Below are 25,058 nucleotides of genomic sequence, written 5' to 3'. Positions count from 1 at the left end.
AATGAAAAGCAGCCAGATACTGCAGGAGCTGTCAATTGGTGAGCAATTGCTTCTATTAGCAAGCCAAGCTGCTAGTTAGAGGGGGAGTGTGGTATCATGGCTGAGGTGGTAACATGGCTGAGGTGGTAACATGGTGGGGTGGTAACATGGCTGAGGTGGGAACATGGCTGAGGTGGGAACATGGCTGAGGTGGGAACATGGCTGAGGTGGGAACGTGGGAACATGGCTGAGGTGGGAACATGGCTGAGGTGGTAACATGGCTGAGGTGGGAACATGGCTGAGGTGGGAACGTGGGAACATGGCTGAGGTGGGAACATGGCTGAGGTGGGAACATGGCTGAGGTGGGAACGTGGGAGCATGGCTGAGGTGGTAACATGGCTGAGGTGGGAACATGGCTGAGGTGGTAACATGGCTGAAGTGGGAACGTGGCTGAGGTGGGAACATGGCTGAGGTGGGAACATGGCTGAGGTGGGAACGTGGTAGCATGGCTAGGGTGGTAACATGGCTGTGGTGGTAACATGGCTGTGGTGGTAACATGGCTGAGGTGGGAACGTGGCTGGGGTGGGAACATGGCTGTGGTGGTAACATGGCTGAGGTGGGAACGTGGCTGGGGTGGTAACATGGCTGAGGTGGTAACATGGCTGAGGTGGGAATGTGGTAACATGGCTGAGGTGGTAACGTGGCTGAGGTGGGAACATGGCTGAGGTGGTAACATGGCTGAGGTGGGAATGTGGGAACATGGCTGAGGTGGTAACATGGCTGAAGTGGGAACGTGGTAACATGGCTGAGGTGGTAACGTGGGAACATGGCTGAGGTGGTAACGTGGCTGGGGTGGTAACATGGCTGAGGTGGGAACGTGGGAACATGGCTGAGGTGGTAACGTGGCTGAGGTGGGAACATGGCTGAGGTGGTAACATGGCTGAGGTGGGAATGTGGGAACATGGCTGAGGTGGTAACATGGCTGAAGTGGGAACGTGGTAACATGGCTGAGGTGGTAACGTGGGAACATGGCTGAGGTGGTAACGTGGCTGGGGTGGTAACATGGCTGAGGTGGGAACGTGGGAACATGGCTGAGGTGGGAACGTGGGAACATGGCTGAGGTGGTAACGTGGCTGGGGTGGTAACATGGCTGAGGTGGTAACATGGGAACATGGCTGAGGTGGTAACATGGCTGAGGTGGGAATGTGGTAACATGGCTGAGGTGGTAACATGGCTGAGGTGGTAACATGGCTGAAGTGGGAACATGGCTGAGGTGGTAACATGGCTGAGGTGGTAACATGGCTGAGGTGGTAACATGGCTGAGGTGGTAACATGGCTGAGGTGGTAACATGGCTGAGGTGGGAACATGGCTGAGGTGGTAACGTGGCTGAGGTGGGAACATGGCTGAGGTGGTAACATGGCTGAGGTGGGAATGTGGGAACATGGCTGAGGTGGTAACATGGCTGAAGTGGGAACGTGGTAACATGGCTGAGGTGGTAACGTGGGAACATGGCTGAGGTGGTAACGTGGCTGGGGTGGTAACATGGCTGAGGTGGGAACGTGGGAACATGGCTGAGGTGGGAACGTGGGAACATGGCTGAGGTGGTAACGTGGCTGGGGTGGTAACATGGCTGAGGTGGTAACATGGGAACATGGCTGAGGTGGTAACATGGCTGAGGTGGGAATGTGGTAACATGGCTGAGGTGGTAACATGGCTGAGGTGGTAACATGGCTGAGGTGGGAACATGGCTGAGGTGGTAACATGGCTGAGGTGGTAACATGGCTGAGGTGGTAACATGGCTGAGGTGGTAACATGGCTGAGGTGGTAACATGGCTGAGGTGGGAACATGGCCTGAGGTGGTAACATGGCTGAGGTGGGAACATGGCTGAGGTGGTAACATGGCTGAGGTGGTAACATGGCTGAGGTGGGAACATGGCTGAGGTGGTAACATGGCTGAGGTGGTAACATGGCTGAGGTGGGAACATGGCTGAGGTGGGAACGTGGGAACATGGCTGAGGTGGGAACATGGCTGAGGTGGGAACATGGCTGAGGTGGGAACGTGGGAGCATGGCTGAGGTGGTAACATGGCTGAGGTGGGAACATGGCTGAGGTGGTAACATGGCTGAAGTGGTAACATGGCTGAGGTGGTAACATGGCTGAAGTGGTAACATGGCTGAGGTGGTAACATGGCTGAGGTGGGAACATGGCTGAGGTGGGAACGTGGCTGAGGTGGGAACATGGCTGAGGTGGGAACATGGCTGAGGTGGGAACGTGGTAACATGGCTGTGGTGGTAACATGGCTGTGGTGGTAACATGGCTGAGGTGGGAACGTGGCTGGGGTGGGAACATGGCTGTGGTGGTAACATGGCTGGGGTGGGAACGTGGCTGGGGTGGTAACATGGCTGAGGTGGGAATGTGGTAACATGGCTGAGGTGGTAACATGGCTGAAGTGGGAACGTGGTAACATGGCTGAGGTGGTAACGTGGGAACATGGCTGTGGTGGTAACATGGCTGAGGTGGGAACGTGGCTGGGGTGGGAACATGGCTGTGGTGGTAACATGGCTGGGGTGGGAACGTGGCTGGGGTGGTAACATGGCTGAGGTGGGAATGTGGTAACATGGCTGAGGTGGTAACATGGCTGAAGTGGGAACGTGGTAACATGGCTGAGGTGGGAATGTGGTAACATGGCTGAGGTGGTAACGTGGCTGAGGTGGGAACATGGCTGAGGTGGTAACATGGCTGAGGTGGGAATGTGGGAACATGGCTGAGGTGGTAACATGGCTGAAGTGGGAACGTGGTAACATGGCTGAGGTGGTAACGTGGGAACATGGCTGAGGTGGTAACGTGGCTGGGGTGGTAACATGGCTGAGGTGGGAACGTGGGAACATGGCTGAGGTGGGAACGTGGGAACATGGCTGAGGTGGTAACGTGGGAACATGGCTGAGGTGGTAACGTGGCTGGGGTGGTAACATGGCTGAGGTGGGAACATGGCTGAGGTGGGAACATGGCTGAGGTGGGAACGTGGGAACATGGCTGAGGTGGTAACATGGCTGAGGTGGGAACATGGCTGAGGTGGGAACATGGCTGAGGTGGTAACATGGCTGAGGTGGTAACATGGCTGAGGTGGTAACATGGCTGAGGTGGTAACATGGCTGGGGTGGGAACATGGCTGAGGTGGTAACATGGCTGGTGTGGTAACATGGCTGAGGTGGTAACATGGCTGAGGTGGTAACATGGCTGAGGTGGTAACATGGCTGAGGTGGGAACATGGCTGGTGTGGGAACATGGCTGAGGTGGGAACATGGCTGAGGTGGTAACATGGCTGAGGTGGTAACATGGCTGAGGTGGTAACATGTCAACAGTATAACAGGTGCAAGAGGATTCAAGCAGGGACAGAGTCCATAGGGAAAGAGGGTCAACAATACATGAGCAACATAACATATGCTACACTCTTAAATTGCACTACAGAAACATTATGGATGATATAGGGAAAGACCTCAAAGCTAAGGTAAGGAGAGAGTTCAGTGCTGAATGTTGTTCTACTTTTTACTTCTACTACTATTACAAGGCCTACTACTAGCTTTGGGTGGCAACAGCTAGCAACTAAGATGCTTGCTAGCTCTGTGTTCTAACAGACTTGCTTGCCAACATTCAACATCTTTCTCTGCTTGACTTCAACCTTTCGCTAACCGCACCTGCCCGCCCGTCCAGCATCACTACTCTGGACGGCTCCGACTTAGAATATGTGGACAACTAAAAATACCTAGGTGTCTGGTTAGACTGTAAACTCTCCTTCCAGACTCACATTAATCATCTCCAATCCAAAATTAAATCTAGAATCGGCTTCCTATTTCGCAACAAAGCATCCTTCATTCATGCTGCCAAACATACCCTCGTAAAACTGACCATCCTACCGATCCTCGACTTCGGCGATGTCATTTACAAATAGCCTCCAACACTTTACTCAACAAATTGGATGCAGTCTATCACAGTGCCATCCATTTTGTCACCAAAGCCCCACATACTACCCACCACTGTGACCTGTATGCTCCCATTGGCTGGCCCTCGCTTCATACTCGTCACCAAACCCACTGGCTCCAGGTCATCTACAAGTCTCTGCTAGGTAAAGCCCCGCCTTATCTCAGCTCACTGGTCACCATAGCAGCACGCACCTGTAGCACACGCTCTAGTAGGTACAGTGCCTTGCGAAAGTATTCGGCCCCCTTGAACTTTGCGACCTTTTGCCACATTTCAGGCTTCAAACATAAAGATATAAAACTGTATTTTTTTGTGAAGAATCAACAACAAGTGGGACACAATCATGAAGTGGAACGACATTTATTGGATATATCAAACTTTTTTAACAAATCAAAAACTGAAAAATTTGGTGTGCAAAATTATTCAGCCCCTTTACTTTCAGTGCAGCAAACTCTCTCCAGAAGTTCAGTGAGGATCTCTGAATGATCCAATGTTGACCTAAATGACTAATGATGATAAATACAATCCACCTGTGTGTAATCAAGTCTCTGTATAAATGCACCTGCACTGTGATAGTCTCAGAGGTCCGTTAAAAGCGCAGAGAGCATCATGAAGAACAAGGAACACACCTTCTTCAACTAGTAATACTAGTAATACAGCCTTCTTCAACTAGTACACATCTAAATAGCAACATTGCAAGATTAATGAAGTCCTCCATCCACTCCTGCAGAACACAAGTTGGGTTGCAAACACTATCACAGCTTATTGTGAAATAGACACAAATTACATTTGTGACAGGCACACCAAAAAGTATTTGATTTCGTGTCCAGTACACAATTTTCTTCAGAACATATTTGTGTATATTACAAAATTGTCTTACAAATTCCAATTTGTTGTGGCTAACGTTAGCTAGGTTGCTAATGTTAGCTAGGCAAGGGGTTAAAATTAGGGTTAGTGGTTAAGGGTTATGGGTTATGGGTTAAGGTTAGGGTTAGGGAACATGCTACCTAAGTAGTTAAATAGTTAAGGTTATGGTTAGCTAACATGCTGGCTAAGTAGTTAAAAAGTAGTATTGGTAAGTAGTTGCAAAGTTGCTCATTTGCTATAATGCTAAAGTTGTCCATGATGTGAGTTGAACATCTACTAAACTGTGTACGCGACCAGTAAACATATTTGATTTGATTTGAACTACAGGGAAAGGAGGACAGAGCACGCCCCCAATTCCCATCGCTGCAGTGGAGCAGGTTGAGAACTTCAAGCTCCTTGGTGTCCACATCACCAACAAACTATCATGGTCCAAACACACTATGAAGAGGGCACGACAAAGCCCATTCCCCCTCAGGAGACTGAAAAGATTTGGCATGGGTCTTCAGGTCCTCAAAAGGTTCTACAGCTGCACCATCGAGAGTATCATGACTGGTTGCATCACTGCCTGGTATGGCAACTGCTCGGCCTCCGACCGCAAGGCACTACAGATGATAGTGCGTACGGCCCAGTACATCACTGGGGCCAAGCTTCCCGCCATCCAGGACCTCTATACCAGGCGGTTTCAGAGGAAGGCTCTAAAAATGGTCAAAGACTCCAGCCACCCTAGTCATAGACTTTTCTCTCTGCTACCCCAAGACAAGCGGTACCAGAGCGCCAAGTCTAGGTCCAAGAGGCTTCTTAACAGCTTCTACCCCCAAGCCATAAGACTCCTGAACAGCTAATCAAATGACTACCCAGACCCCTCTTTTACGCTGCTGCTACTCTCTGTTTTTTTTTATCTACGCATGGTCACTTTAACTCTATCTACATGTACATATCACCTCAATTACCTTGACTAACCGGTGCCCCCACACATTGACTCTGTACCGGTACACTCTATATATAGCCTTGCTTGTTATTTTACTGCTGCTCTTTAATTATCTGTTACACTTATTGTAAAAAAATGTTTTTTTTACTTAACACGCTTTTCTTCTTAACTTCTTAAAGCCCTGTTGGTTAAGGGCTTGTATAAGTAAGCATTTTACTGCAAGGTTCTACACCTGGTGTGTCCGGGGTATGTGACAAATAAAGCTTGATTTGAACATGCAACGTTTGGGTTGCTAGACCTTCGTTAGACCTAGACCCTAGACCCTATCGTTTCTGCCTTAAGTAACCTACTGTCTTTATCTGTGAGTGAAATGCATTGCATGCAAAAATTGTGTACTGGACTTCCTGTGCCAATCATGAATTTTGAATTTGTAAGTAATTTGTGTCTATTCCACCGTAAGCTGTGATAGTGTTTGGCATTGGCTGTGCAGAAATAGCTGGAGTGGTGCATTGATTGAGAGCTCATAAAGTAGGAGCCGATCCTCAGTAATAGCGGCAGAGAGGTAACGAGGCCAAGTCCAGAGTCAAAGGCAGTGGGATTTGTACCGTTTATCTTTCTGTCAACAATGATCCAGGGCTGATAGAAGACCCAGGGATCATTAACTAGATTCAGCCGCTGTCACGGTGTTCGTAATAATGGTCGGACCAAGACGCAGCGCGATATGAGTTCCACATACTTTATTATTAGTGAAACTTAACAAAACAATAAACAAACAAACCCTGACTACTGAGGTGCTATGTGCACTAACTCCAAACATAAACAATATCCCATAACCCACAGGTGGAAAAAAATGCTACTTAAAGTATGATCCCCAATTAGAGACAATGGTAGCCAGCTGCCTCTTATTGGAAATCATACCAAGACCCCAACATAGAAAAAACAACCTAGAACCCCACATAGACAATATAAACTAGACCAACCCCCCTAGTCACTTCCTGACCTACTCTACCATAGAAAATAAAGGCTTTCTATGGTCAGGACATGACAGCCGCGGGCTGTTTTTTTCTTGAGCGGATGGTCGGTGGGCGGAACACAATTACAAATCATTTGTAGACTGCAAATTGACCTCAGGAAGCCCAAATAGATATGTTTGACTAAAACATAATGGTTTCAAACCTTGCTTACATATATATACGATCACGTCTCTCTTTTATGCGTGGGAATACTTGGGAACAGATTTCTTCAATTTAAATTACTTGGAGCTGATTTCTGCCAGTTGGGGAACCCTGACCTATCTAGGCATATCTGACTGCTGGTGCGCTATGGGAGAGCTGACAGAGAGAGAGAAGACCTTGTTGGTGTCATCAATATTGTGTTATTACAGTAATGGGTTTGGAGCGAGCAACGTGATTTCTCCATCTTTCACGGTTGACAAATTGAAAGAGCTTGGGTCGTTTTAGTGTAATGAGTTAGCAGATTGGGTTCAGTGATCAATGCAGTTACCATCAAGTCTGGTTGACTGAGAATTTATTCAGTAAAATCCACTTATAGTCATGAGTTGTGGTAGCTGTGGTAGCTGCAGTAGCTGTGGTAGACATGGTAGCTGTGGTAGACGTGGTAGCTGTGGTAGATGTGGTAGCTGCAGTAGTTGTGGTAGCTGCAGTAGCTGTGGTAGCTGTAGTAGCTGTGGTAGCTGCAGTAGTTGTGGTAGCTGCGGTAGCTGTGGTAGCTGCAGTAGTTGTGGTAACTGTGGTAGCTGTGGTAGACGTGGTAGCTGTGGTAGCTGCAGTAGTTGTGGTAGCTGCAGTATCTGTGGTAGCTGCAGTAGTTGTGGTAGCTGCAGTATCTGTGGTAGCTGCAGTAGCTGTGGTAGCCGTGGTAGCTGCAGTAGATGCGGTAGCTGTGGTAACTGTGGTAGCTGCATTAGTTGTGGTAGCTGCAGTAGTTGTGGTAGCTGCAGTAGCTGTGGTAGCTGCAGTTTTTGTGGTAGCTGCAGTAGCTGTGGTAGCTGTGGTAGCTGTGGTAGCTGCAGTAGCTGTGGTAGCTGCATTAGTTGTAGTAGCTGTGGTAGCTGTTGTAGATGTGGTAGCTGTGGAGCTGTGGTAGCTGTGGTAGCTGTGGTAGCTGCAGTAGACATGGTAGCTGCAGTAGACATGGTAGCTGCAGTAGACATGGTAGCTGCGGTAGACATGGTAGCTGCAGTAGACATGGTAGCTGCAGTAGACATGGTAGCTGCAGTAGACATGGTAGCTGTGGTAGACATGGTAGCTGCAGTAGACATGGTAGCTGCAGTAGACATGGTAGCTGCAGTAGCTGTGGTAGACATGGTAGCTGCGGTAGACACGGTAGCTGCAGTAGACATGGTAGCTGTGGTAGCTGCAGTAGCTGTGGTAGACATGGTAGCTGCAGTAGACATGGTAGCTGTGGTAGCTGCAGTAGCTGTGGTAGACATGGTAGCTGCAGTAGACATGGTAGCTGTGGTAGCTGCAGTAGCTGTGGTAGACATGGTAGCTGCGGTAGACATGGTAGCTGTGGTAGCTGCAGTAGCTGTGGTAGACATGGTAGCTGCAGTAGACATGGTAGCTGTGGTAGCTGCAGTAGCTGTGGTAGACATGGTAGCTGCGGTAGCTTCATTTGTTTTACATTGGCTGTATTTTGATAGAACAATTTCTATCAGTAAAAGGGAAAGGGGGATACCTAGTCAGTTGTACAACTGAATGCATTCAACTGAAATGTGTCTTCTGCATTTAACCCAACCCCTCTGACCGTTTGATAGAACCATTTTAAATAGGTGTGCTTCCGGAGCGAATCGATTTTGAGTGTATAGAATAATTTATTCCCAAAATACTCTACTTGTAAAATAAATATCCAACCACCTAGTGTAGCGCTGGCTAAATGCTGCTACAGTAAACAAGACTAAGGAAATACTTACAAAACAATGGAGAAAAATATGCAAGTAATTGAAATAAGGGTCCTCTTTCCTGCTCACCCACCAACCGTTGATAATGAACCAGATAACTAACACATGATGGAGAGGTGAAAGAGGAGGCACAGTAAATCAAATACAAATGAAAGCCAGAAAGTGCTTCAACACCACCTGAGGTTACAACCTGAAACGACCTAAGCTTTGTCGTTAGAAAGGGGACCTACGCACAAGGCTACACTAAGGAAAAGCTCCTTTACAAACAGGACACAGAGTTGGTGGGAAAAATATTCACATTATGCCCTTTGGCCGTCCTTTTCCTCCCCAACTTCTCCTCCCCTCCTCCTCCTCCCCTCCTTCTCTGACTTCTCTTCCCCCTCTCTCCTCTTCTTTGTGTTTCTCCACTCTCCTCTTGCGGCCCCTTGGGCCCTCTCTCTCTCGCCAAGTTCACCAGGCCTCTCCAGCGTATTTCACCAGAGAGCTCAGGGATCCCTTTCATGTTACTTCTACGCCAGCTCCGGAGCTCCATCAAGCTGTCAATGGCTCTTGATGAATTTATGAACACGCCGCCTTCCACATCCGTCCGCAACACCAAACTCGCCACATAATTAAATCAGAGGTAATGACCGGCGCCAAACGGAGAGGGAGCAGACCTGAGACTACAACTTCTCCAGTGCCATTTTCAGTTTCCAGTCGGCTGGCCGGTCTCTCTCCCTCTTTCTCGCCCCGCCTCGAATCTCCACCACACCAAGAATGATTGTGTTTCAGTTATTCATTCCCCTGTTGTATATTTGACGAGAGTGGCCAAAGGATGCCCTCCTAGCCATGCAGATGTAACCTGTGTTAAGGAAATTAGTATTAGGCTACGGACACACAGATGTAACCTGTGTTATTTTTTATTTATTATTATTTTTTATTGTATTATTTTATTATTGTTTATTGAATATTCGAAACATACAATATACTTGCAGTGAAGCCGCTCAATAACTTCATCATACCAGTCATCTAACAGACTCCCATTCAGAGCGACACACACAAGCATCCAGGGTCACTGCCCTGCTCTAACACCAGGCCAAAAAACATGAACCCGAACCATCCAAGATCCCCCCCACAGTTCCCCAATAGCTGTCCCTCAACCATTCGAGACCCCTCCCACAGTCCCCCCAGGGGAAAAAAATACAATGAATTCCATTCCCCACCCCCAAGAACCCCCCCAAAACAAACAAGAGAATGAACTGAAGAGAAAAAAGGAAAATACAGAAGAAAACAGCAAACAACAATGCCATTTAAAAAAAAAAAAAACATTTAAAACATCAATGACAACTAAAATCATAACAGCAATGCCAACTGTATATGTTTGTGTGCATGTCTGGCACTATTACAGTATGTGTGTGTTCTTGTATGTGTTTATTTGAATGAGAGTGTGTGTATATGCATGTGTACAAACACCTGCACAGCATCAGCCTCAGGCAAACCGGCATTAGTTGTAAAAACACTGCCACTTAGTGTCATTCAAATGTCATTCAAACTTTTTTATTATGTTTTATTTTGACTTTAAAAAACAACAACTTTATCTTTGACCATCATTATATCTCTCACACAGCAACTCTACTCCACATACCAACACTCAGCTTCCCTCAGCCCATCCCATCTATCTCTGCTGGCCACCCACTTCGGGTTTTTACGCAACACATATCTTTCAACTATGCTGTCATGTTTAACGTACAATTTCAATCTATCTAATCAATTAGAATCCACAGATTGCTAAGAGTATTAGTATATTAGTAATTGACTGACCCGGTCTCTCCAGATCTCCTAACAGTACTATTTTTGAGTCAATTTTAGATCAATGCTATCAATGCATTTTCAGCCATTCCTGAAACTGAGACCAGAAACAGGCAACCTGAGGGCAATACCAAAATAAATGGTCTATTGATTCTGTATCCTCACAACAAAATCTACAGAGCTTCGGTGATTTTATGCCCCAAATATTCAACATTTTGTTGGTGGCAAGAATTCTATATAGTAATTTTAGCTGAAAAGCACGAAGTCCTGAATCTTGCATTGTTTTATATATCAACTCATACACCCTGTACCATGGAATGGGTACATCAAAAATCTCTTCCCAGCTATTTTGCAATCTGTATGGCACAGTTGTCAACATCCTGGTTCTCAAATGAAACTGGTATACTTTCCTATTTATGCTATTTTTATTCCTCCGCCAGTTTTGATCCTTTATATTGGGCAGACAGACCATTTCCCTACCTCCTCCCGCTGCCTCCCGCCTCCTCCATTTTTGGGGCAATTCTGTAATCAATTGGTTGTACTCTTGGATTGAGCAGACCTTCCCGTACAATTCTGATTACTCCATGAAGGACATAACTCTACCATTCCAATTTACAATATCATTTAAGAACAAAATACCCTTTTCAAACATCTTTCCCACAAATACAGGTGTTTTATCAACCAGCACATTTGAGTTCAGCCATAATATTTGTTGTAATATTTGTTCTATCTTTTCAGGGGGATGAAATTGTAGCCAGCTCTGCAATGCTTGTTTGAAAAAGAGAGATACGTATCATTTTCAATTAATCAAAAATGAGACATGGCAATCTGCACAAAGGCAAAACAAAGGCCATTTTTAAACAATGGATGAGCTTTTCTCAGTAATCTACTTGAGAACCATTTAGGGTTCAAATAAAACTTTTGAATGAGTGAAGCCTTCAGAGAGAGGTTTAGTGATTTTATATTTAGTTACAGTGCCTTGCGAAAGTATTCGGCCCCCTTGAACTTTGCGACCTTTTGCCACATTTCAGGCTTCAAACATAAAGATATAAAACTGTATTTTTTTTGTGAAGAATCAACAACAAGTGGGACACAATCATGAAGTGGAACGACATTTATTGGATATTTCAAACTTTTTTAACAAATCAAAAACGGAAAAATTGGGTGTGCAAAATTATTCAGCCCCCTTAAGTTAATACTTTGTAGCGCCACCTTTTGCTGCGATTACAGCTGTAAGTCGCTTGGGGTATGTCTCTATCAGTTTTGCACATCGAGAGACTGAAATTGTTTCCCATTCCTCCTTGCAAAACAGCTCGAGCTCAGTGAGGTTGGATGGAGAGCATTTGTGAACAGCAGTTTTCAGTTCTTTCCACAGATTCTCGATTGGATTCAGGTCTGGACTTTGACTTGGCCATTCTAACACCTGGATATGTTTATTTTTGAACCATTCCATTGTAGACTTTGCTTTATGTTTTGGATCATTGTCTTGTTGGAAGACAAATCTCCGTCCCAGTCTCAGGTCTTTTGCAGACTCCATCAGGTTTTCTTCCAGAATGGTCCTGTATTTGGCTCCATCCAACTTCCCATCAATTTGAACCATCTTCCCTGACCCTGCTGAAGAAAAGCAGGCCCAAACCATGATGCTGCCACCACCATGTTTGACAGTGGGGATGGTGTGTTCAGGGTGATGAGCTGTGTTGCTTTTACGCCAAACATAACATTTTGCATTGTTGCCAAAAAGTTCAATTTTGGTTTCATCTGACCAGAGCACCTTCTTCCACATGTTTGGTGTGTCTCCCAGGTGGCTTGTGGCAAACTTTAAACAACACTTTTTATGGATATCTTTAAGAAATGGCTTTCTTCTTGCCACTCTTCCATAAAGGCCAGATTTGTGCAATATACGACTGATTGTTGTCCTATGGACAGAGTCTGCCAGCTGTAGATCTCTGCAGTTCATCCAGAGTGATCATGGGCCTCTTGGCTGCATCTCTGATCAGTCTTCTCCTTGTATGAGCTGAAAGTTTAGAGGGACGGCCAGGTCTTGGTAGATTTGCAGTGGTCTGATACTCCTTCCATTTCAATATTATCACTTGCACAGTGCTCCTTGGGATGTTTAAAGCTTGGGAAATCTTTTTGTACCCAAATCCGGCTTTAAACTTCATCACAACAGTATCTCGGACCTGCCTGGTGTGTTCCTTGTTCTTCATGATGCTCTCTGCGCTTTTAACGGACCTCTGAGACTATCACAGTGCAGGTGCATTTATACAGAGACTTGATTACACACAGGTGGATTGTATTTATCATAGTCATTTAGGTCAACATTGGATCATTCAGAGATCCTCACTGAACTTCTGGAGAGAGTTTGCTGCACTGAAAGTAAAGGGGCTGAATAATTTTGCACGCCCAATTTTTCAGTTTTTGATTTGTTAAAAAAGTTTGAAATATCCAATAAATGTCGTTCCACTTCATGATTGTGTCCCACTTGTTGTTGATTCTTCACAAAAAAATACAGTTTTATATCTTTATGTTTGAAACCTGAAATGTGGCAAAAGGTCGCAAAGTTCAAGGGGGCCGAATACTTTCGCAAGGCACTGTATCTCAACCCACCCAATTCATATTCATTATATAGATAGGCACGTTTTATTTTGTCTGGTTTAGCGTCACAGATAATGCAAAATATTTTTTGCTCATATGATTTGGAAAACTAATCATCAGCAGTAGGCAGCACCATAAGTAAGTGAGTAAACTGAGATATGACCAAGGAGTTAATCAGGGCAATTTTTCCATAAATAGCCAGGTATTTACCTCTCCATGGTTGCAGGATCTTGTCTATTTTTTACAAGTTTTCTATTGTTTTTAAGCCTTGGATTTCTAATTCTCTAATGTTGTTATTGGATCTGATTTTAATAGCTAGCATTTCGATGGCCATAACGAATAGATATGGTGACAGCGGACACCCTTGTTTAACTCCTCTTGACAATACAAAACTCTCTGAGAAGTAGCCGTTATTCACTATTTTACACCTGGGGTTGCTATACATTATTTTTAGCCATTTTATAAGAGAAGTACCGAAATTGAAAAAAATCCAGGCATTTATAAATAAAATCCAATCTTACTTTATCAAATGCCTTTTCAAAATCCGCTATAAATACCATTCCTGGCTTCTTATATGTTTCATGATGTTCTATTATTTCTAGTAGTTGTCGTATATTATCTCCAATGCATCATTCATGTAAAAAACCTGTCTGATCAGGATGAACAATACCTGGTAAAACCTTTTAAATTCTGAGTGCTCTGCATTTTGCTAGTATTTTTGCATCACAACATTGAAGTGTAAGGGACCTCCAGTTTTTTAGATAGACTGGGTCTTTATATTTGCCATCTGGATCTTGTTTTAAAAATAGAGAAATCGGACCTTCCTGCTGAGTACCTGACAGACTACCATTTCTAAAGGAGAAATTAAAACAATCTAACAAATGAGCTTTTAGTATATCAAGAGCCAAATCTCTTTTTCGTCCACTTTCATATTCAAAAGGATCCACCTTCCTTGCGAATCATTCCTGACTATTTGCACATTCAGATCGAAATGTAACCTGTGTTAATTTTTGATAATTGTCCCTAATTTTTTACGACACAAAATCTCTGTGTAGTCAATGCTTTATGTGAAACATTTTCGGCTTCAAACAGATGTTTTGAAATCTGTGTGTAGCATGTGCGGTACCTACCCTATCTACCAAGACTCAATAAGACGGGACGTTCCCAACAGCACTCTGCACTCTGCACTCATCCCTCCTCAGCCACCATCAGTACCACTCAACAAAACACCATAAAACCATAAGTCCTCCTATTCAACCAGCAAGCCTGTCACTGTCTCTCACTGGGCAAGTCTAAACTAGCTTCGACTAGCTGCCTTCCACTGCATCCATTAGACTTGTTTTATAGTCCACATTGACAGATCTTTATAACCTCTTCAGTCCTCCAGGGCCGCAGTGAACCTTGTAGTTTTCTCTTCTTCCCTGGCACACAATAGAACAATGACAGAAGTTCCACACTCATTTTCCCAGAAGTTTCCCCAAGGTGAAAGAAGTCACTGATTAAAGGGGATGGATGCTAACCGGCTGACAATGCTACTGCCCTTGAGGACTGGAATGGAGGCTATGTTCCGCTGTCCACACTAGCTTCACATTATTTGATTTGATTTGATTGGATTTGATTTGATATTGGAACAAAGCCAATTCAGTGGCCAATCCAGCTATCCCTGATCCTGGAGAGCTGCAGAGTGTGTGTAGGCTTTTGTTCCGGCCCAGCACTGAATGACTGGCCTGCTTCCACTGAGTAAACGGCAGTCAAGACCTTGACTAGTGCTGGGCTGAAACAAAACCATGCACAGCCAGCGATCTAGATCACGAAAGTCGATGAATGTGCTTGTGAAATCCAAGGTAATGCCTTAGTAGTTCTGAGGTTCTGTCCAGGAGTTGTACTTGGAGCTGTACTTGTAGGCGTACTTGTAGATGTACTTGTAGGTGTACTTATAGATGTACTTGTAGGTGTACTTGTAGGTGTACTTGGAGATGTACTTGTAGGTGTATTTGAATATGTACTTGTAGGTGTAATCAATCAATCAGTAAAATGTATTTAGCCCTTTTTGCATCAGCAGATGTTACAAAGTGCTATACAGAAACCCAATGCAGATGCAGAAGGTATACTTGGAGATGTACTTGTACATCAAGTTGCCTCAAACACTACAGAAACAGGAGATAGGCTTCTGCCCTATGGGCCGTTCTGTCTTACTTACATTACTTTGTTTTGAGATAATATTTCTGAACATGAACTGTTGAAAGGACTACTTTTATTAATAATCCATGTATCAGAATCCCCTATTCCTAGAAAAGAATCCCACGAGCATGTTAGTTTGTCCTAATTCTGAACGACTTGATACCAATAACACAGTTATTTTGAATGATTTTCAAGAATCTTTTTAGTGCTTAAAGCTTAGAGTACTCTCCCTCATGACCAATGTCTCTGTTAATGTTTTTGAACACAGAGACTGTGCTGCACCTGGCTTTAAGTGTGTCTCTGTGTATGTTTGTGTGTGTGTGTGTGTGTGTCTGTGTGTGGATCAGCCAACCAGAGAGAGAGATGATAGGCCCATTATAAACATCATCAAAGGCAAACATTTACTCAGCATCTCCAGTGCCAATAATGAAAGAGAAAGTATAAAAGAGCCCCTCTCCTTGGATTGTAATTGGCGTATGCTCTCATGTTACATAAAATAAAGAGCCCCTCTCCTTGGATTGTACATTCTCATGTTACATAAAACATTTGCTTGATGGAGAGACGTCAGAGCACAGTCCATCACCCTGCTGCTGAGTGCTTTGTTCCCTCATCGCTCACTTTTTCCACCTGCCCGCATGGAGCCGAGCAGTTGGAACCGGTTTCTCGCTAGCCGTATGTTCGGTACAGTCCTGGGTCGTGTTCATTGGGCACCTAACGGAAGAAAAGGGGGCCAAACGAGGAGGGACTACCTGGACTACAAGAAATGCACATTTTTGTTTTCCTTTGTAAAACCTTTTTTAAATGTTTTCCACTGCTTAATTCCCTAATGATCATAACCGATGTCAAAGCAGGGCAGTTGTGGAAGCTCTTACTCAGACAGTCTCGGTTTAAAAAATATACCATAAATTGGAGAGGGACATTCGTTGATTTATTAAATTGCCTGGCTTGGTTTAAAAATAATGACTATGCAATCATTAGAAGGTTCTTGTGTGATCTGCAGGTACTACGCCTGAGTCCCAAATGACCTCCTATTCCCTATACAGTGCATTCCTTTTGATCAGGGCTTGTGTTTAAATGTGTACGCTGTGAACATTCTGATGCTGTGAATGAAAGGCCTCTGCTGGTCCCCGAGGCGTCACCAGCTCTGGTTTGGTTCCTGTGTAAGTCATGATGTGTCTTTGTGATGCACTTGTTTTTGTGGTCTCACTTTATTTCCCCATGAGGCCGTTATGTGTCAGCTTGTTTGCCACGATAAGTCAATATTTGCTGTCTGTTGTTCCATATGCATGAGCTCTAAGCCATAGCTCTAAGTCTAGGCCATAGCTCTAAGCTGGAGCTCTAAGCCATAGCTCTAAATCTAGGCCATATCTCTAAACCGAAGCTCTAAACCGGAGCTCTAAGCCAGGGCTCTACGCCATAGCTCTAAGCCATAGTTCTATGGCGAATCTCTAAGCCATAGGCCATAGCTCTAAGATGGAGCTCTAAGCCATAGCTCTAAGTCTAGGCCATATCTCTAAACCGAATCTCTAATCCATAGGCCATAGCTCTAAAACGGAGCTCCTAGCCATAGGCCATAACTCTAAACCATAGCTCTAAGCCATAGTTCTAAGCTGAATCTCTAAGCCATAGGCCATAGTGCTAAACTGGAGCTCTAAGCCATAGCTCTAAGCCATAGCTATACATCAAATCTCTATGCCATAGCTCTAGTCCATAGTTTTATGCAGAATCTCTAAACCATAGGTCATAGCTCTAAGCTGGAGCTCTAAGCCATAGCTCTAAGCCAATCTCTAAGCCATAGTTCTAAGCCATAGATCTATGTTGAATCTCTAAGCCATAGCTCTAAGCCATAGTTCTAAGCCAATCTCTAAGCCATAGCTCTAAGCCATAGTTCTAAGCCATAGATCTATGTCGAATCTCTAAGCCATAGGCCATAGCTCTAAGCCATAGTTCTAATCAAGAGGTTCCCAAACATTTTCACTCTGGGCCCCCATTCCAGCATTGGTCAAACCCCTCTGAATGCACTTGCATGTGCCATGTCTATTTCTATGGGCACAAGCACTTTTCATGACACACACTGTTCACACCCCTCTCGTTGGTGCAGGCTTATTTCCTTATTGCAATTCTATACATTTTGCCATGTCTAATGTGTATTCGTGATATTTGAGTGACAAAAAAAAAATACTACAATAGTTATGGGCAAAAAAACAAAAACAGACTTTTCTGACAAGTAATAAATAAGCTCTCGAAGGTGTGCAATGACTAATATGACAAGGTGAACTGATGATGCACCACCCGATTTCAAAATTGCACCTTGTGCATTGTACTATCAAGAGTAAGTTTAAAGCCGACTGAGTTACTGTATGTCCTATAGAATTTATACTGAACAAAAAATATAAACGCAACATGCAACATTTTCAAAGATTTTACCGAGTAACAGTTCATATAAGGAAATCAGTCAGTTGAAATTTAATTCAGTAGGCCCTAATCTATTTTTTATTTATTTTATTTCACCTTTATTTAACCAGGTAGGCTAGTTGAGAACACCTTTATTTAACCAGGTAGGCTAGTTGAGAACACCTTTATTTAACCAGGTAGGCTAGTTGAGAACACCTTTATTTAACCAGGTAGGCTAGTTGAGAACACCTTTATTTAACCAGGTAGGCTAGTTGAGAACACCTTTATTTAACCAGGTAGGCTAGTTGAGAACACCTTTATTTAACCAGGTAGGCTAGTTGAGAACAAGTTCTCATTTGCAACTGCGACCTGGCCAAGATAAAGCAAAGCAGTGTGACACAGACAACAACACAGAGTAAACATGGAGTAAACAATAAACAAGCCAATAACACAATAAACAAGTCAATGACACAGTAGAAAATAAGTCTATATACAGTGTGTGCAAAAGGCATGAGGAGGTAGGCAATAAATAGGCCATAGGAGCGAAGAATTACAATTTAGCAGATTAACACTGGAGTGATAAATGAGCAGATGATGATGTGCAAGTAGAGATACTGGTGTGCAAAAGAGCAGAAAAGTAAATAAAATAAAAACAGTATGGGGATGAGGTAGGAAGATTGGGTGGGCTAATTACCGATAGACTATGTACAGCTGCAGAGATCAGTTAGCTGCTCAGATAGTTGATCTTTAAAGTTGGTGAGGGAAATAAAAGTCTCCAACTTCAGCGATTTTTGCAATTCGTTCCAGTCACTGGCAGCAGAGAACTGGAAGTAAAGGTGGCCAAATGAGGTGTTGGCTTTGGGGATGATCAGTGAGATATACCTGTTACGCGTGGGTGTTGTTATCGTGACCAGTGAACTGAGATAAGGCGGAGCTTTACCTAGCATAGACTTATAGATGACCCGGAGCCAGTGGGTCTGGCGACGAATATGTAGCGAGGGCCAGCCGACTAGAGCATACAGGTCGTCATTACTTTTAAAGAATGAGGGCATCTAGCTAGGACTGCTGGGGTGTTAAGCATATCCCAGGCTATCTCTGCAGTAGATTGCAACTCCTCCCCCTTTGGCAGTTCTATCTTGATGGATTTCATGTGCGGATTTCACATAACTGGACAAGGGCGCAACCATGGGTGGGCCTTGGAGGGAATAGGCCCACCCAATGGGGAGCCAGGCCCAGCCAATCAGAATGAGTTTTCCCCACAATTGGACTTTATAACAGACAGAAATACTACTCAGCACCCCCTCAGACAATCCTGAAGGTGCAGAAGCCGGATGTGGAGGCGTGGTTACACGTGGTCACACGTGGTCTGCGGTTGTGAGACCGGTTGGACGTTCTGCCAAAATCTCTAAAATGACGTTGGAGGTGGCTTATGGCATTTGAAGGCAGCTTATGGTCAGTTCTCTGTCAACAGCTCTGGTGGATATTCCTGCAGTTAGCATGCCAATTGCACGAGCCCTCAAAACTTGAGACATCTGTGGTCGTGTGACAAAAGTGCATATTTTAGAGTGGCCTTTATTGTCCCCAGCACAAGGTGCACATGTGTAATGCTGTAATGCTGTTTAATCAGCTTCTTGATATGCCACAGCTGTTAGGGGGATGGATTATCTTGGCAAATGAGAAATGCTCACTAACAAGGATGTTAACAGATTGGATGCGCAAAATTTGAGAGAAAGAAGCTTTTAATGCATATGGAAAATTTCTGGGATCTTTTATTTCAGCTCATGAAACATGGGACCAGCACTTTACATGTTGCGTTGCTGTTTTTGTTCTGTGATAGAATAGAATATATATTGTATTGTCAAATGGTTAGAATGGATATGTGTTCTGCCTTTCCTAACACCTCCCAGACACACACACAAACACAATTTTTTCACATTTACATTTTTGTCATTTAGCAGATGGTCTTATCCAGAGAAAATTACAGTATTTTGTACAAAAAAACCGCACACACACACACACACACACACACACACACACACACACACACACACACACACACACACACACACACACACACACACACGCACGCACGCACACACACGTTGAGAGGAATAGGCTCAGCCGCAGTGCAGCACCCCTGAATGGAGAGCATATTGTGACAGCTATTGTATGTTCTATTGTTATTGTGTGGTAGTCACTCCGTGCCAACAGTTCAACAGCTAGTGTCATCATCTCGTCAGTTTCCCGACGGAGTGAAGATCAGATTGTTTGACACAGGCATCTTTTTATTTATTTTATTTCACCTTTATATGACCAGGTAGGCTAGTTGAGAACACCTTTATATGACCAGGTAGGCTAGTTGAGAACACCTTTATTTAACCAGGTAGGCTAGTTGAGAACAAGTTCACATTTGCAACTGCGACCTGGCCAAGATAAAGCGTAGAAATTCGACACATACAACAACACAGAGTTACACATGGAATGAACAAAACATACAGTCAATAATACAGTAGAACAAAAGAAAACAAAAAGTCTATATACAGTGAGTGCAAATGAGGTAAGTTAAGGAAATAAATAGGCCATGGTGGCGAAGTAATTACAATATAGCAATTAAACACTGGAATGGTAGATCCGCAGAAGATGAATGTGCAGGTAGAGATACTGGGGTGCAAAGGAGCAAAATAAATAAAGAAATAAATACCAGTATGGGGGTGAGGTAGGTAGATAGATGGGCTGTTTACAGACAGACTAAGTACAGGTGCAGTGATCTGTAAACTGCTCTGACAGGTGGTGCTTAAAGCTAGAGAGGGAGATGTGAGTCTCCAGCTTCAGAGATTTTTGTAATTCGTTCCAGTCATGGGCAGCAGAGAACTGGAAGGAAAGACGACCAAAGGAGGAATTGGCTTTGGGGGTGACCAGTGAGATATACCTGCTGGAGCACGTTCTACGAGTGGGTGCTGCTATGGTGACCAGTGAGCTGAGATAAGGCAGGAGCGAGAGCGTACAGGTCGCAATGGTGGGTAGTGTATAGGGCTTTGGTGACAAAACGGATGGCACTGTGATAGACTGCATCCAGTTTGTTGAGTAGAGTGTTGGAGGCTATTTTATAGATGACATCACCGAAGTCAAGGATCGGTAGGATGGTCAGTTTTACGAGGGTATGTTTGGCAGCATGAGTGAAGGATGCTTTGTTGCGATATAGGAAGCCAATTCTATATTTCATTTTGGATTGGAGATGCTTAATGTGAGTCTGGAAGGAGAGTTTACAGTCTAACCAGACACCCAGGTATTTGTAGTTGTCCACTTATTCTAAGTCAGAGCTGTCCAGAGTAGTGATCCTGGACGGGCGAGCAGGTGCGGGCAGCGATCGATTGAAAAGCATGCATTTTGTTTTACTTGCGTTTAAGAGCAGTTGGAGGCCACTGAAGGAGAGTTGTATGGCATTGAAGCTCATCTGGAGGTTAGTTAACACAGTGTTCAAGGAGGGGCCAGAAGTATGCAGAATGGTGTCATCTGCGTAGAGGTGGATCAGAGAATCACCAGCAGCAAGAGCAACATAATTGATGTATACAGAAAAGAGAGTCGGCCCGAAAATTGAACCCTGTGGCACACCCATAGAGACTGTCAGAGGTCCAGACAACAGGCCTTCCGATTTGACACACTGAACTCTATAGAAGTAGTTGGTGACCAGGCGAGGCAATCATTTGAGAAACCAAGGCTGTCGAGTCTGCCAATAAGAATGTTGTGATTGACAGAGTCGAAAGCCTTGGCCAGGTCGATGAATACGGCTGCACAGTAATGTCTCTTATCGATGGCGGTTATGATGTCGTTTAGAACCTTGAGCGTGGCTGAGGTGCACCCATGACCAGCTCTGAAACCAGATTGCATTGCGGAGAAGGTATGGTGGGATTCGAAATGGTCAGTAATCTGTTTGTTAACTTGGCTTTCGAAGACCTTAGAAAGACAGGGTAGGATAGATATAGGTCAGTTTGGGTCTAGAGTGTCACCCCCTTTGAAGAGGGGCATGACCGCGGCAGCTTTCCAATCTTTGGGAATCTCAGATGATACGAAAGAGAGGTTGAACAGGCTAGTAATAGGGGTTGCAACAATTTCGGCAGATAATTTTAGAAAGAGATGGTCCAGATTGTCTAGCCTGGCTGATTTGTAGGGGTCCAGATTTTGCAGCTCTTTCAGAACATTGGCTATCTGGATTTGGGTAAAGGAGAAATGGTGGGGGCTTTGGTTGTTGTGGAGGGTGCCGGGCAGTTGACCGGGGTAGGGGTAGCCATGTGGAAAGCATGGCCAGCCGTAGAGAAATGCTTATTGAAATTCTCAATTATAGTGGATTTATCGGTGGTGACAGTGTTTCCTAGCCTCAGAGCAGTGGGCAGCTGGGAGGAAGTGCTTTTATTCTCCATGGACTTTACAGTGTCCCAGAACTTTTTGGAGTTAGTACTACAGGATGCAAATTTCTATTTGAAAAAGCCTGCCTATGCTTTTCTAACTGCCTGTGTATATTTGTTCCTAATTTCCCTGAAAAGTTGCATATCACGAGGGCTATTCGATGCTAATGCAGAATGCCACGGGATGTTTTTGTGCTGGTCAAGGGCAGACAGGTCTGGCGTGAACCAAGGACTATATCTATTCCTAGTTCTACATTTTTTGAGAGGGGCATGCTTATTTAAGATAGTGAGGAAGGCACTTTTAAAGAATAGCCAGCCATCATCTACCGATGGGATGAGGTCAATGTCATTCCAGGATACCCCGGCCAGTTCGATGAGAAAGGCCTGCTCGCAGAAGTGTTTCAGGGAGCGTTTGACAGTGATGTGGGGTGGTCGTTTCGTTGCAGACCTATTACGGATGCAGGCAATGAGGGAGTGATCGCTGAGATCTTGATTGAAAACAGCAGAGGTGTATTTGGAGGACGAATTAGTTAGGATGACATCTAGGAGGGTGCCCGTGTTTACTGATTTACTGACATTGATAATTTGTGTGAGATTGAGGGCATCAAGCTTAGTTTGTAGGATGGCCGGGGTGTTAAGCATGTTCCAGTTTAGGTCACCTAGTAGCACGAGCTTAGAAGATAGATGAGGGGCAATCAGTTCACATATAGACATATAGTATCGAGGGCACAGCTGGGGGCAGAGGGAGGTCTATAGCAAGCGGCAACAGTGAGAGACTTCTGGACTTCTGTTTCTTGAAAGGTGAATTTTTAGAAGTAGAAGCTCAAATTGTTTGGGTACAGACTTAGAAAGTAATACAGAACTCCGCAGGCTATCTTTGCAGTAGATTGCAACACCGCCCCCTTTGGCAGTTCTAACTTGCCGGAAAACGTTACAGTTAGCAATGGAGATTTCAGGGTTTTTGGTGGTTTTCCTAAGCCAGGATTCAGACACGGCTAAGACATCTGGGTGTGCTAAAGCAGTGAGTAAAACAAACTTAGGGAGTAGGCTTCTAATGTTAACATGCAGGCTTTTACGTTTATAGAAGTCAACAAATGAGAGCACCTGGGGGGTGGGAGTGAAGCTAAGCATTGCAGGACCTGGATTAACCTCCACATCACCAGAGGAACAGAGGAGAAGTAGGATAAGGGTACGGCTAAAGATTATACGAACTGGCCGTCTAGCACGTTCAGAACAGAGAATAAAAGGAGCAGGTTTCTGGGCACAATAGCATAGAGTCAAGGCATAGTGTACAGACAAAGGGAAGGTAGGATGTGAGTACATTGGAGGTAAGTAAACCTAGGCATTGAGTAATGAAGAGAGAGATATAGTCTCTAGAGATGTTTAAACCAGGTGATGTCATCGCATATGTAGGAGGTGGAACAACACGGTTGGTTAAGGCATATTGAGCAGGGCTAGAGGCTCTACAGTGAAATAAGACAGTAATCACTAACCAGGACAGTAAAGGACAAGGCATATTGATATTAGAGAGAGGCATGTATAGCCAAGTGAACATATGGGTCCAGTGAGTGGTTGGGCTGGCTGGGGACACGGCGATTCAGACAGTTAGCAGGCTAACAGTCGGTAGGCCGGAGCAGCTAGTAGACCAGGGCAAGCTAGCAGTTAGGAGGCCGGGTTAGCAAGCAAGCAGTTAGCATGGGCTAGCAGTTAGTAGACCAGTGCAAGCTAGCAGTTAGCAGACCGGGTTAGCAAGCAAGCAGTTAGCAAGGGCTAGCAGTTCGCAGACCGGGCAGGCAAGCTAGCAGTTAGCAGAGCAGGGCCCGGGGGGATGCCACGATGGGGATAAGTCTGTTTTTGCCTCTTCGTGCGGTGACGTCGATAGACCAGTCGTGGAATTAGTAGGGTTCCAAGTAGCTCTAGGTAGCTAGCAGGCCGATATTGTAGCCAAGGGGTATGCTTCGGTGGTAGCACAGGAGCCCTGGCCGGGCTAGCTTCAAGCTAAATTGGTGCTTGCTCTGGGATGGAAACGCTAGCCAGGAGTAGTCATCCGGGATTGCGATTAGCTAGTTGTGAAGATCCAGATGAAACTGTTCAGTTTGCGGTAGGAATCCGGGGATAAAAATAACAGGTCCGTTATGCTCTGGTTAGAGTCACGTTGTTCGAACTGGCGAGAGCTTTCCGAGCTGAAGGTTAGCTGATGACCGATGGCAATGGTTTGCTGACTGATATCTGGTAGTTAGCTGGCTAGCTTCAGTTGAGGGATTCCAGATCCGAAGTAAATACTTTAGGAAAAAAAAGCAGATCCACGCCACATTGGGTGATGCGGGTTGCAGGAGAGTATTTAGATGATGAGGTTTAGCAAAATATTTTAAAGGATATGCGACAAAAAAAGGGACACGACAGGACAAAGATGTCTGACTCCTACGCCATCTTGGATTAATCTTCAGGAACATTCTTTCCATTGTGTCCCACATTAACCATAGCATGATGATCATTCTGTGCAAAACCCCCAATTTAGAAAGGCCCACTGGGGATTTGCCAAAACTGCCCTATGGCCAGTCTGTCTCTGGGCATCACTATCAACTACAATATATGTGTATTATTAAATGTCAGCAAAGCACATCACATAAAGTGGCTAAAACTCTTCCACCTCCAATTAGAGACGTCAGTACAACGTCCAATATTAATGTTGATAGGAATGTTGTGAACTATACATTGACTGAAATGTAGTTAGGATCTAGGTTAAAACAAGACCCAAATAAAATGTATGAACTATTCATTTTTCCAATGATTCAACATTATCCCATCAGTGAAACCATAATAACATGGAGACCATGTTTATTCAACTTGTTAGCGGCCTAAGACGATTTTATGTGGTACCTACAGTAATGTGAGCTCCAAACCAAAGCATGCAGTTTGGCTGTGAGAAGAGAACAAAGAAAGGCTGTAACTTCATCAGAATGTGTTTTCCACTCCAACAGACACCCTGCAGCTGTGTCATCAATGCTAATTACATTTCATTCA

Source organism: Oncorhynchus mykiss, chromosome 5, assembly GCF_057628025.1.
Source record: "Oncorhynchus mykiss isolate SJ-2025 chromosome 5, ASM5762802v1, whole genome shotgun sequence".
Lineage (NCBI taxonomy): Eukaryota > Metazoa > Chordata > Actinopteri > Salmoniformes > Salmonidae > Oncorhynchus > Oncorhynchus mykiss.
This window is presented reverse-complemented; position numbering follows the sequence as displayed.